At 34.6% G+C, this 14,481-nt stretch overlaps 1 protein-coding gene across 1 annotated transcript in view; it reads left to right on the forward strand.

The window, feature by feature from the left end:
• csrnp1a (cysteine-serine-rich nuclear protein 1a) overlaps positions 1 to 14,481 on the forward strand; it is an 811,199-nt gene that overhangs the window by 203,751 nt on the left and 592,967 nt on the right. The window lies entirely within an intron of this gene.

Here is a 14,481-nt window from a genome sequence, read left to right on the forward strand (position 1 = left end):
AATGATAATAACAGATCAGGATAAATAATATAAACATATAAAAAATTTATTAAAAGAGAAACCAAAGAGAGAAAAAAAAATAATAAAAAAATAAAACAATTAAACAAAGATACATACAAAACACAGATACAGCAAGAGGAAGCAAGGACTCACGTATCCGTGATATTTCCAAAATATTTATCTTAATAATCCAAGAATCTATCACTTTTCTTGTTAATAATTAGTCTAAGAGATTTAATAAAAAGATCCATTTCAATTAAAAAATGTGAAAAGAAGGCTGCGAATTGGAGAACTTTTGTTTGTGAATAAAATATTTTGCATACAAAATAAAAAAGTTAATAATGTAGTTCTCTGATATATCAGTTTTACCTTTATAGTAACAAATACTATCTTGAAGTTGTAAGTGTCTGGAAGAAGCAATGTATTTAACCATATGGAGATATAAGCTTTTACAAAAGCTTTTTGTGTTTTCACAATGAAAAAATATGTCAATCAGCGTTTCGTCTTCACTTTTACAAAATATGCATGAACTATAAATCTCCAAAAACTTTGCCAAAGTACTATTCACTGGATATATTTTATAAAGAATTTTAAAATGACCCTCTTTTGTTTTATTGGGAATGCAGCACTTATGAGGTAATAGCCAGGCTTTTTTCCAGTCTATTAGGTCAATGAAGGATGCAGTAAAATTTGCTCTTAGGAACATTATACTTTTTAATTTGAAAGATTTGTTGAATATATTTATTATTACATTTTTTGTCAAATATACTAACTCCATTTAAGATCAGCTCTGGTTCTTTAATAACATTTTCATTAAACATTAAATGAGATTTTATAAGTTGAATTAGGGCTAAAGAAATTGCTTTTTGCACAGCATTAAATTCTTTAAAAGGTAATGGAAAATTATCATTGGACATAAATTGTTCATAAGACAAGAAGTTGTCAGACTTATCAAAAATTGAGAGAATACCAATTATATTTTTGTTAAATCACGTGGATAGAAAAATACATTTATTTCTAATTCTAATGTCAGAGTTGTTCCATAAGATGCATTTATGTGGTGAGAAATTGTGGGAACAACACAATTTCAAGGATCTATGCTCTTTGATACAATCCATAGATATATACATGTATACATATATGGATACAATCAAAGTCCCTTTTACAAAGGCAGAGGACAGCAACTTCAAAATTGGGGTTAAAGGTCAAGTTTGAGCTTAAGGGTTTTTTCATGTAGATAAATGTCATTACTTAAACATTTTCCAATGTCCTGTCTTTTACTAATTTGTATGGGCAACAAAAAAAGTCATTTTTCTCAATTCAACACTCGAAGTGTTGTGAGTAAAGGTCTTTTGCTTTTGTAAGGCAGAAAAGTGACAATGTCTATATCTGTTTTTTTGAAGACAGCTATAATAATATAACCTTAGTATATTTATTAACATTAACTAATAATAAACAACACTTGTACAGCATTTAATAATCATACTTCAACTTTTAATAATGCGTTATTAATCCAAAATGTTAATTTTGTTAAAATTAATACACTATATTAATAATGACAACAACGATGAATAACTTTATTTTCATTTAAAAATGAACAAAAGCCACATGTAATAATGATTTTTTGTGTCATCTTGATGTGATGTTTATTTTTCCTTTAAAAATATTAATAAACGCATTCGAGGCTGACTGTTGGAGATCTGCGCAAGTGCGCATGCGCAGCGGCGTCATTTTTAACCAAACAAGAGGACAGGGAAGAACTTATGGGAGCAAGAGATAACGTAAACACTTACTAAATCGACATTTATTTGTCAATTATGGCCGTGTAACGTAAAGTGTCACTAGTTAACAGTTTTGTATTTTTGTAAGTAATTTTAAAAATAAATGTTCTGTTGCACAAAACTCCCTGAAGCAGTTTGAGGTACATTAACTTAAAAATCTTGACATGATTCTGTATTTACAGTTTAACGTGTCGCCTAACACGACAAACAGCAAAATAATCACTTTTAATAGCTTTACTGAAACGACAGTACAGATTTTGATGCTTGAAAACGTGGTGAATTTCGCTTGTTCTCTCGCGCTTTTCACATTATGTTTATGTATCGTTAGTTACTGGACGTTATGCGACACAGATTAAGATATTAATTACATTATACAGAAGATAATAGCTTGGAGGTAAGTTAATGTTGACCGCTGAACACAGTAAAGGTAATTTTGGCAGACTTTGTCAAATTAAAAACATTAACTCAGCTACCTGATTCTTCATGTTAAATGCTGTTATTAGCGCGTTACATGTTTTCACCTTCATACTCTGGTTTCATTCACAAACACATCACAATCAGTAACATTAGTTCTAACAAATCGTAAATTAACCAATAGTTTTAAAGCTCTTTCTCTTTTGTGGTGTTGCTTGTCATTTAGCCAGAGGTGTCAGTGATTCAGTAAATCACTCATGCTTTTAATTTTATGTGGAGAACTGGTAAGTTACTTAGTTGCTTTCTAACTTGTTTAGAGCTGAAATTTTGATATAAACAGTGGTGCTGTTCTCAGTATTTATGCATAATTTTTTTAGTACCATACCATTTATACAACCATTTATCCAAACCAAGTGATACAGGATCAAGCGATTGGCCATCACGAAAGTTTGCTTTATGGCGACTGGTGAGTCTCCTTATTTTAGTTTAATTTAGGCAAAGCTAAATTAATTAAAACTTTTTATAAATCCAATATATATCTTTCAGGCCTCTCTGTTGTCCTGGATGTGATGAAATGCTGGGACTTCCTTTGTCTTTATTGAATTTTTTGTGAGCAGTATCCAGCCGTACGGGCAGCACTAACAGTCAGGTAATCTACAGAGTTGAACTGGATTACTGATAGCTGAGTGAATACCTTTAGGACAGTGTTTTTCATTCCTGGTCCTGAGATTCACAGCTATGTACATTCTGCATGTCTTATTTTACAAACACGCTAAGTTTAGTTCATAGAGCTGATGAGTCTCTGTGTTTAGTAATAGAGAAATACAACTGTAGTGCTTTGTGTCCTCATTACTCATCACTGAATTAAATCACTGAAGTTAAGTAAAAGTCAGTTGTATAGTACACTCACTGGCTGTTTTATTAGGTATACGCACACGGACCCTTACTAGTACCTGATTGGACCCCCTTTTGCCTTCCGGACTGCCTTAATCCTTTGTGGCATAGATTAAACAAGGTACTGGAAATATTCTTCAGAGATTTTGCTCCAAATTGACTTGATAGCATCACGCAGTTGCCACAGATTTGTCAGCTACACATCCATGATGCAAATCTCCTGTTCCATCACATCCCAAAGGTACACTATTGGATTGAGGTCTGGTAACTGTAGAGGCCATTTGAGTACAGTGAACTCATTGTCATGTTCAAGAAACCAGTCTGAGATGATTCTCGCTTTATGACATTGGTGCGTTATTCTTCCGGAAAAAGCCATCAGAAGATGGGTACACTGTAGTCATAAAGGGATAGACTTGGGGCCTCATGTATCAACGCTGCGTACGCACAAAAACTTTGCGTACGCCAGGTTTCACGCTCAGAATCGCTCACGTTTGGATTTATTAACAATGAACTGAACGTGGGAATGTGCGCAGCTTCACGGCAGCTTTCTGGCAGGCGTACGCACATTTTTTGTGCGTGTCTGTTTTATTTCCATTGGCGACTCCTAGAGGCAGTTGTGTTAAATTGCTCTCTACAAAGTGTCTGAGCCTTGCAATGGCAGCTGTATGAGACGGGTTCAGCAGGTATATAAGGTTTCCATACCATACATTTGACCAGCTAAACATTAAAGCACAATTTGCAGCAGTCGCCTGTTTTCCCAATGTAATCTGAGCGATCTACCGCACGCACATTGCTATAAAGACACTATCTGAAGATGAATTTGCATGCGTGAATCAGAAACATTTCCATTCAATAAATGTGCAAATAAAATATGATGCTTATAGATATGAACTTATTGATGATTCCTACTTGTCTTTCTCGTGATAAATAGTTGGCAAAATCTGATATGTAGTGGGGGAAAAAACAAGAAAGAGTTCATCAGACGCTGGATTCGAGCCGAGATCATGCTCGAACGTATCAATTCATGATCACAAGCGTCTTACGAGTAGCGCCACTGAGACTGTTAAACGTCCTGCAACATTTTACAGATATAAACCACACTATTTCTTTTTTTTAATGCACTCAGTGCGATGTTCAAACCCAACTGTGTTAACCGCATCAGCTAAACTCTCCCACTCTATTTTTTTCTTTTGTTGTTAATTCCGGAGAACAAACTTGCAAATAACACCGCTTTTCTCCGGTCTACCTCCGAAAGGAGCACCTCCAATTCACATTCTGTTCAAAGTTTCTCTTTTTGCTTGCTTTTGACATTGCTTTTTTGTTGGGTTTTGCCATTAGCATAGTCATTAGCATATTCATACGGGGGAGGAGGCAGGGAGGGGTTTTGTGCTCGTGCATGTTGCGCTCAGTTTCACGTTCATTCAGATGTACAAAAGAATATGCGTGAGATTTGGCGTACGCAGTGTTTCATACATCTGAATTTTTTTCTGCGTACGCACATTTACAGCTTTGTGCGTACGCAATGTTTTGGTAAGATTTCCACGCAAGTCTTCGTACATGAGGCTCTTGGTCTGCAGCAATACTCAGGTAGACTGTGGTGTTGACTTGCACAGGATTAAACACAGTAGCTTTGTTTCCATCCAAAGTATGTGAATGAACTTTATGCACAAAACTGGATTATTGCATGAAAAACGTGCGAATAAAGCTGCGTTTCCATCTAATGAGTCAAAGCGAACAAAATTGTCACTTCTTGATTAACTGGCACCAAATATAAACAGTAAAAACAAAATTTGCTTCAGTAGGAGAAGCAGCATCAATCTTTTCTTCATCTAATAAATTACTGTACCTCAGAAGGCAATCCTGACATGTAGTAAACGCGCGGTGGCGTTTAAAGGTGTCAGGCGCAGAGCACAGACACTCTTGATTCGGGAGGTCATTAAAAATAAAATAACACTAATACTGAAACGGTAAGGCGTTTAAGAATGACCAAAACAACATTTCAGATGTTTTATAATGTGCTCAGCCTGCTGGTTTATCCATTCACACACATTTTATTTATCAACACATGATCTCTTATGCTGGAGTTTGTGCGGTAAAAGTGTTTCCATCGTAGTTTTTGCGCATCTTTTCTTATTGAATAAAAAGTTTATCCCACTCAGTTATGCGCATAGGTTTTTTATGCGCATTTTCAAAATTTATGCACATCTTGGCGTTTCTATCAACCATTTTTTATGCGCATATGCAAAATTTGCATATAAATAGGTGGATGGAATCATAGCTAATGACAGAACCACTCAGTGAATGTTCTTATTTAACTGCATATCAGAGTGAGATCAGTCAGACATCTTGTGTTGTATCATATTTTTTCCAATTATGACTTATTATGATAGTAAAATTAGTAAAATAGCCTGTACATATTTTATTTATTTAATACATGGGAAAAAATAATTGAATGTAGAAAGTGATTTGTGCTACAGTAAACAGATGCGTTAAGCCTATTTGGCTCATTCAGAACTTAAATGGCTTACCCGTTGAAACAATACAGTGTAATACTGCTAGTTTAGTATACAACCTTACCATATTAGTCAAACATTTTAAAATACATTATTTAAAATTCTTTATATATATATATATATATATATATATATATATATATATATATATATATATATATATATATATATATATATATTTATATAAAAAATTTATATATATATATATCTTTTATTTATTATTATATTTATACAGCAGTTCTGTCTGGTTCTTGAATCTGATTGGCCGTGCAATATTTTGCCAGTAACATCACAACAAAATGTACTTTTGAGGCTTTATTAGTAAAAAATGTAGTTGTTTAGATTGCAACTATGCAGTTTATTTGTAAGAATAGTGCCTATTTTAAATTATTCACAATTTCTGAGAGAGCTCGTTGGCAGCCATCAGCCTGCCATAGTGTAGTAGACAAAGACGGTTGTCTATCCACAAGAGGGCACCAGGGCCACATAATAAGCCCTTGCTTCGATTAAAACTGTTGTGAGTTTTCTTGAGTGCAAAGCTGAAAACCGGAAGTGTTGCAGTTTTTAAGGTGGACCGGATAGAATCAATAAGAAGTTGTGAATTAGGCTGATTCAGCCTCGTTCTTCCTTATCGCAAACACAACAGCAGTCTGGTAGTGATTGCGCTGCTTTTTTCAAGGTTAATTATTGTGATATTGTAACAGTCATTTAATGTTTGATATGCCTTGTGTATAAATGTCCCCTATAAGAGGACTTCTTTTGTGGTAGTTTTACCTTTAAGATGTAAGCACGCAAGTATGGGAGTTCAGTTCAGTTCTGGGGAGCTCTGAGAAGTGTTTGATGGTCGCTCTACCGCTGTATCATTCTTTTATTTTAATAATGTAACATTTTATTTTGCGACAGATGTTTGAGTGTGTTTTTCTTTTTCTTTTGCCTACTCATTGTCATTGACTGGCATGTGTGTAGTCGACAGCACTTGGGACAAACGCATAAAGGCCAGTAGGAATATCTGCTCCTGCTACTCTTGTGATATAGCTCATATATATAGATAAAAATGCATCCAAACAGTGCTGTTTCCACAGAGCTTCGTCTGTTTCTGTATTTGGGTTTCCAAAGGACATGACACAAAGACAGAAGTGCTTACAGTTCAATATTAATTATGTTCCAGAGAATTATAAAATACATAGCAAGCATGATTTGACAAAACAGCTCCAGAATCTCTCCTAGTTAAGTGCTGGATTCGGTTAAAATCTCCTCAAAGCAGAAGCTGTGAACTTCAACCTATAAGTGTTTTTATTTGTTAAAATTGATCATGACATGTACAGTGTCTAGCATTAACGGTAAGCTGTAGCAACGATGTAAACAATGGGAAATGCTGCTTTGCACCGCAGACAATTCAGCTACAATTTCATATTTATCAGCCAAACTGCTGTAAACACACACACACTTCACCAGCACGTTCGTGTCTATGTATGTGTGCGACTGCATTGATTGTCTTTAGGCAGCTTCTCACATCTCAGATAATGTAGTCGCAAAAGATATGTGGATGATTCATGTGACTTACACCTACATATTCTGGATACATGTGAAAGACGTTGTGTAACATGTTGAGTTAAAAAAAGACAGGGTAGCTCAAATAACTCGTGGTAGCAGCTAAAAAATAAATCAAGGCTCACACAGGTCGCATCCCACATCTTGTGCTTTATTCTTCTTTCACGATATATTGCAGAAAATAACTTAATCCGAGCATCAGAGAAAAAGTAAAAAAAACTCCAGTGCACATGCGCTTGTTGCAGAAAGTTCACACATTCACGCACACACAATGCCAAAATCCTCTTAAAGGAGCCGCACCCCATTTTCACTTGTTACAGAGACTTGTCAGGTTTTATTTTAGTGAGCAGGGAGGAGGTTGATTGAGGTTTACACAGCAGAAAAGCGTGTGCTTGTACGGGCGTGATGTGGAGCCGATCCGCAAATCGCAGCACATTATGACGATGACCAATCAGAGTCACTTGAGGGCGGGCCTTTCAGAGGAACTAGGAAATATATCAGTCGTTTTCATGTTAGCTGAGTAGCTGTGTATAATCAAAGTGAGATATATGAAAAAATAACGCAATTTCCTTCAAGTGAAACATGAGCACACATTGCTTTGCATCTTATAAACACAACCAAGCCTTAAAATTACATTCTGGACCACCCCTTTAACAAATCAGTAAAAAAGTGGATATGACAACAAAGAAATATAATTTTTGTTTGTCATTTATAAAAACAGCTTTGCTGATTAATAGTCTGTTGTATAGTAACATTTTGAAGTTTGGTGTACCTGTTGGTTTGTGTCAGTTTCATTAATAAAATCAATGCAGACAGCTCACCTTTTGGTAAAAATCTACCTTTCAATGAGTTACTAATGAGATCTGAGGATTTTTTTCCACTCCGCAGAGCTAAATGTAATCTTAAGAGTTAATAATTATCTGGTTGTGCAGTATTTTCTTTACACTTTACCTTTTAAAGACAATATCTAAAAAGGGTAATGTTCTGTATTGTGATGTGGTAACAGTGGCAAGAGAGGCAAACAGCTTACAGTGTAGCTTAGCGTTGCCTTCTAATTAGACAGTTTTGTCTGAAATGGTCTGCACAAATAACATAATGGTTTAAAATGAGATTTTGTTAAATTTATTTTAGTTTAAAAAAAACTTTGAAGAGGCATTTATAAACAATACCAAAATAAGTAAAAAATAAAGTGCCTTGTGTGTGTCAACGACAACAGCGTATTAATAGAAAAAAATCATGTAATTGTTATAAAATAAAAGCAAATACAGTATATAATTTGGCCAATGAGTTTTAGGAATTTTATTGATTTTAAAAACATTTTAATAGCATCCCGAAAAAACATCTCTTTTGGCTTAAACGGGTAGACAAGGCAAGTTTATTTATACAGCACATTTCATACACAATGGTAATTCAAAGTTCTTTACATGAACAAGAATAAAAGAAACATGAAAATAAAAATAATACAATTAATTAAAAAGGATTAAATTAATTAATATATGGTAATAATTAACAAAACTATGTTCAGGTTATTAAGAGTGATTTCTGGAGGATCATGTGACATTGAACAGGACTTATGCCATGATGTTAGAAGTACAGCTTTGAAGCAGAAAGCAGTTATTAACTTATTATTTCTTTTCTGTTTTACTGTAATGATGTGGGCAGAAGAGACATCTACCAATAACATTAAAGACTCTAAACTTTTTTCCAGTTATGTACATAGATTAGCAACATTAACAATTGTATACATTCTTTTAGCTGCAAGAGACCCAGAATGCAAAATAGCACAATAGTACAAGAAAAGCAGTAATACAGTATATTTTATTTTTCAGTTTCCACTCTGGAGGAATCTGGAGTCTTTACCTCTGCACTATAGGAACGCTGAAGAAGATGAAATGCTGAAAAACTTTGTCCTACATCGACCCTCCATGAAAAGATAAAGAGTAAGGTGTCCTACAGAGATCATTGTCCTCTCTTCCTCAAAATAGTCTATCTCCGGTTGGTTTGGTAAGATGTACACTTGTATTCTCTCTCAGGTGTCCAGCATCTCATACTGCCTCCTCAACTCTGTCTGAAAGAGTCTCCAGTAGTCATAAAGATCTCAAATACTCCCTAGAGATATCAGCATGCCCATCCTCTTTTTTTTTTTTTATTAGAATATGCAAAAATCATACGAATACAAGAAAACGTCAACAAATAACAAATACAAAGCAACGAAACAAAAACAAAACAAAAACAACAACAATATAGTCATGTACTGGTATGTGCGTGAGTGTGTGTGTGTGAGTGTGTGTATGCATGTAAAGGTAACTTGGTGGACAGGTCAGAGTACATACATAAGGAACAATAACAGTCAATAAATGAAGCAAGTGTCACAGATATAGATAAAACATATAGAAAGAAACCAGTCAGAGGTAGGGAGTAACAACAATGCTTATTAATGTATGATAGTAAAAATTAGAGTAAAAAGAAAGAAAGGACAACAGTAATAACTGACAACAATAATAATAAATCACAAGTGCTACACAAACTACTACTACAAAAAGTTACTTATATTACAACTACTACTGCTTCTACTACAGCCACAACCACGACTACTACTACTACAATGTCTACTAATACTGATACTACTACAACGACTACCACTACTGATACTACTATAGCGTTTGCTACAACCAATACAACAACGTCTACTGCTACTACTACTACTACTACTACTACTACTACTACTACTACAACTATTACCACTACTACTACTACTACTACAATCACTTCTACTACATCTACATCAACAACATCTACTACTGATATTACTACACCAACAACGACTACTACTACTACTGTAACTACCACACCATTACTACTTCTGCTACTACTTACATGAACTACTACTTCAAAAATCTCCGTAACAATTACTCAATAACAATCGATACTATTACACTGTCTACTACTTCAACTACAACTACTACTACTACTACTACTACAACTACTACCGCTACAACTACAACAACTGCAACCTTAATAATGATAATGGTATAAATACTTGTAATAATGATAATGGAAAGATAACAGGACAAGTCAGAACAGTAATAATAATAATAATAATGATTTCAAAAAATAAAAGTAATACCATTTATGACAAAGGTGTCGAGGAGAGGGGAGGATGGGAAATCAGGGAGAGGACAAGTAATAATAATAATAAATAATAATAATAACAAATAATAATAGTAGTAAGTATTAAGTTTGAAGGGGAGATAGAGGAAAAGAGAAAATAAACTAATGATAATAAACAAAAATTAATAAAATACTTATAATAAAAATAAATAAATAAAATAAAATAAAAAATAAAAACAGAAAAGGAAGGGGAGGAGTAGAAGAAAAAAAAGAAACAATAAGAGAGAAGAAAAATAAAGTTCAGCAAACAAAGCAACGAGAATAAGCCAAAAAAAAATAAAAATAAAAATAAAATAATAATAAAAACTGAATAAATAAAAAAGAAAACACTATATCAATGCTAATTATGAATTATACAATTCCACATGGAAGAATAATATTAAAGATATGTATGATAGATTATTACTGTAATTTGATAACTATAATATACTCATGCTGGTAATAATACTAATAATAATGATAATAATAAAAATAACAACAGCTGTAACAATAAATTGAGGAGGTTGTAGTTGTGTGATGGGCATTGAGGTATAAAGTGTTTGTCAGTTGCTTTGTGGTGCATTAAAAAAAGTGTAACGTGTGGCATGGATCAGTCCAGTGCAGTGCCCAGACTGCCATGCCTACGTTACACTTTACCCTGTGAATTTAGTACATGTAAGTAGATTTTTTTCTTTCCTTTTTTTCCCTCTCTCTTTTTTTTCCTCCTCTTCTCTTTCTTTCTTTCTTTTTTTTTTTCTTTTATTTATTCTTTTATCTGTTGTTGGTCAGGAGAGGTACTGGTATATAAATAATAATAATAATAATAATTTATGCATAATAATAATAATAATAAATAGAAAACAAATATTATATATAATAATAATAATAAAATGAATAAATAACATTGATAGGGACAGGAAAGGGGAACAAATAGAACAAAATGGAAAGTAATGAAGTATATAAAGACCGAATTATGATTATTTTATTTTAATTGTTTACATTATACTTTTTTCCAATTGATTTATTTATTTTAAATTAGATTTAATATTAGATTTTTTATTTTTTTTTCCTTATCTCTACCTGACCCCCTCTCTCCCCTCCCCTCTTGTTTATGTACTGATGAAGGTGTTGTTAGGGAATGGCTTCAGGCAAAGAGGATCTTCAATAGAGATGTATTCTGTATGCCCATCCTCTTGAATCAAAACTGCTGATGTATTATTGGGTACACCAAATACGGCTAGAATTATAAGTCCGTAAAGATTTTTCCTCACATATCTTTATTCTAAATGTGTTTACTTATAGTAATTATAAGACTGTTTTGGTTTCTAATCTCTTGGAGTGGTCGAATCATGGAATTACGAACTTAAAGGTTCCATGAAATTAAAATAAAACATTTTTAGATGTTATTTTCAGTCTGTTAGTTTTAAGTATATATTTTATCTTGTGTGCTCCAAAACAATGACAATTTGCCTTGAGAAAATATAAAACTTATATAAACATCTAAAGCTTTTCACTTGACACAATGGATCAACGATTTGTTTCACGTCAGCTCATACTACAGTTTCTCTTCTAATCCTGACCAATCAATGCTTCCTAGTATCTGACATACCCCGCCCCCTTTAAGACGCTTCACATTTGTTTTTCATTTGATGCGCTTGAGCTCAACCACTCTCACTGGCAGAGCTATGAGAAAACAAAACACTATTGGCTGTTCTTTTAAAGGGGATGAGCTAATCTGTCTCCTGATACTGAAACTCCTAACTGTTTTAAGACTTCTGGTTTGAGGAGCTAAGATGTAAGTCGCGTTTTCAGTTTCTCCTGCAGCATGCATATCAATATTTCAGTCTTTAGCCTTTTTTGTTCCCTCCAACAAGCCTACAAGCGTTGTTTACTTAATGTCCATAAAAACTAACTTGTTTTTATGTTGAAATATTAAGAACAAACCCAGTAAAGCTGCTAATCCATCATAGTCTCATCAGCAGCCTGTACTTTCTGATGGGCTCGCTTTGCCTCAGCCCTGATAGCTCAGAGGTGCATATGGAGCTCCCAGTCGACAACACAGCTCTTAAAGCTGAACTTTTGTCTTCTCTATGCAATGATATTGCAGGGATTCTGTGCCCCGAGTTGCAAACTGTACTGGCTGACGATCTGTCAACAATTACATGTGAGCTGCAAGCTGTAAAAACTAATTTTTTCTAATACTGTGGCCACAGTACAGGGCGATGTGGCAATGTCACTATGATTAAAAAAAAAGACATGTCTGATTCTTCTTTTTCTGACCTGACCTCAAAGGTAGCTCACGTCTGTGCAGCATTTGGGGAAGTGCGTCCACAGCTGCTGGGGAATCTCTGAAGTCAAGTTGGATTTCTGTATCCAGCCTGACTGCACTTCTTGTTCAATGGCTTGAAGTGGCACTTTGTTTGCCCAGAGGAGTCAAAGGTAGACAATTCTCTATTTTTCAAAGTAGTAAGATCGAAGTCATGAGAGAGATGGTAGCCCATGTACAGTAATTAATTGTTTTTTGCATATGGTAACTTAGTAAAGTCTGCTGACTTTCGGGTCTCTTGACCAATCCAGACTGATCATATTGGTCATTGTTACATGTCCATGTATTTGATTATTTATTTTTGCTATTTTGTTGCCCTCAACAGTTTTTGATTACTTTCTTTGAGTTGTTCTTTTATTTGTGATCAGCCTTAGTTTTATTTTGATTCCTTCCATACTTTGTTATAAATTTCTTATTTTAATAAATAACCCTGGACTGATCCCTTTTGGTTTACCTTTAATATTTTTTATTTGTGTTATGACTGTGGCTGTAACATAATTGAGGAATATTCCTAAATTGTTTGATTATGTTTTTCAGCTGTTTAGTGTGGAAAGAAGTGGCCACACCGTTCTTTTCGTGATTCATCTGGATTTGCTTTTGTGTGAGTGACTTCTTGCATCCTAAGCAAGTATTTGCCCTATTTATACTAGTTGTTGGGTAGGTTGTGGACCTGCAACTTGTTTGCCTTTCTTGTTTTTGTAGTTATTACGCTTCAGAGCCACTTGCTGCTGATCTAGTAATTGAGTCTGTGTATGGTGTTCATGATTTTAGCATTTAAAGTCGTCTCGAGCCCCTAACATCACTATCAACAACGTTTTCACTATTGTAGGGGATCAACCTACATTAAAAGATCGATCAGGGATTTCTTAGCTTATTTCAATGAATCGGATTCAATCAGATCAAAAGATTCACACTTTATCTACCATTTGTCCAGCAAATAGAAGACATTGTATCTTACCAATCTCGTTTATATTATTTCCTTTTTCAACAATAATAACATAACACAGTATTGGGTTAACTTTTAGCAAGGAAACAAAATCTACAGCTCGAGGATATGACTTAGAAGTCCATAAACACGAACACAGTTCTTACAAAATGAGAACAAAGATTTATTGAGCTACACTTTGATACATGAAACTAACTACGTAATAAGCAAACAACAAACAAACGCACACACACACATTCACACATACACACAAAGGCAGTTCAGAGGATGCAAAATAAGTTGACAGCTGCCACAAATTAATTCTAGTACTTCTTACTAGATCTTAAAAATCAGACCTGAGAAACCACAAGAGCAGGGTTTTGGCTTATCTTTAACTGCTTAAGATCATTCTGCACCAGATCAGCAAGAGACAGCGTTTGTTTGTTACTTGTGCATTTGCGGAAGTCGAGTTTCCCTTGCCAGGCTGGCCTCAGGGCGCGGTGACTCGCTTCGGTGACGTCTTTGGGATTCCTTTGCTTGTGAGTGGCTGTCGTCCTAGGTTATCTAGTTGACGGACTGCTGAGAGTCGATTTGCAGAAGTTCGTGTGGTTTTGGCATTCCGGAAACTTAAGAGGTTTGCATTGAAAGTTTGTGATGACCCAATCGCATGGCGGTGCAGTGTCTGGACAGGCGAGAGGAAGCAAAGAGCAACAGCGAGCGTGAGCCAGCTAATGCAAAAAGTAATGTTTTCTTGTTGCAGGGTGCTTTTAAGTGACCTGGTTTGGTCCATCTTCCAATAAACAGTTGCCATGAAGGGCGGGGCCATGCCCTGTACCATCGAAGTAAGGGTCAATCATTAACAGACTGCATGTTGATTTCAGGTGAAGCAGTGGCACAGTAGGTAGTGCTGTTGCCTAATTGTTGATT

The sequence above is a fragment of the Danio rerio genome, chromosome 2 (genome assembly GCF_052040795.2).
Source record: "Danio rerio strain M-AB ecotype USA chromosome 2, GRCz13ab, whole genome shotgun sequence".
Classification (NCBI taxonomy): domain Eukaryota; kingdom Metazoa; phylum Chordata; class Actinopteri; order Cypriniformes; family Danionidae; genus Danio; species Danio rerio.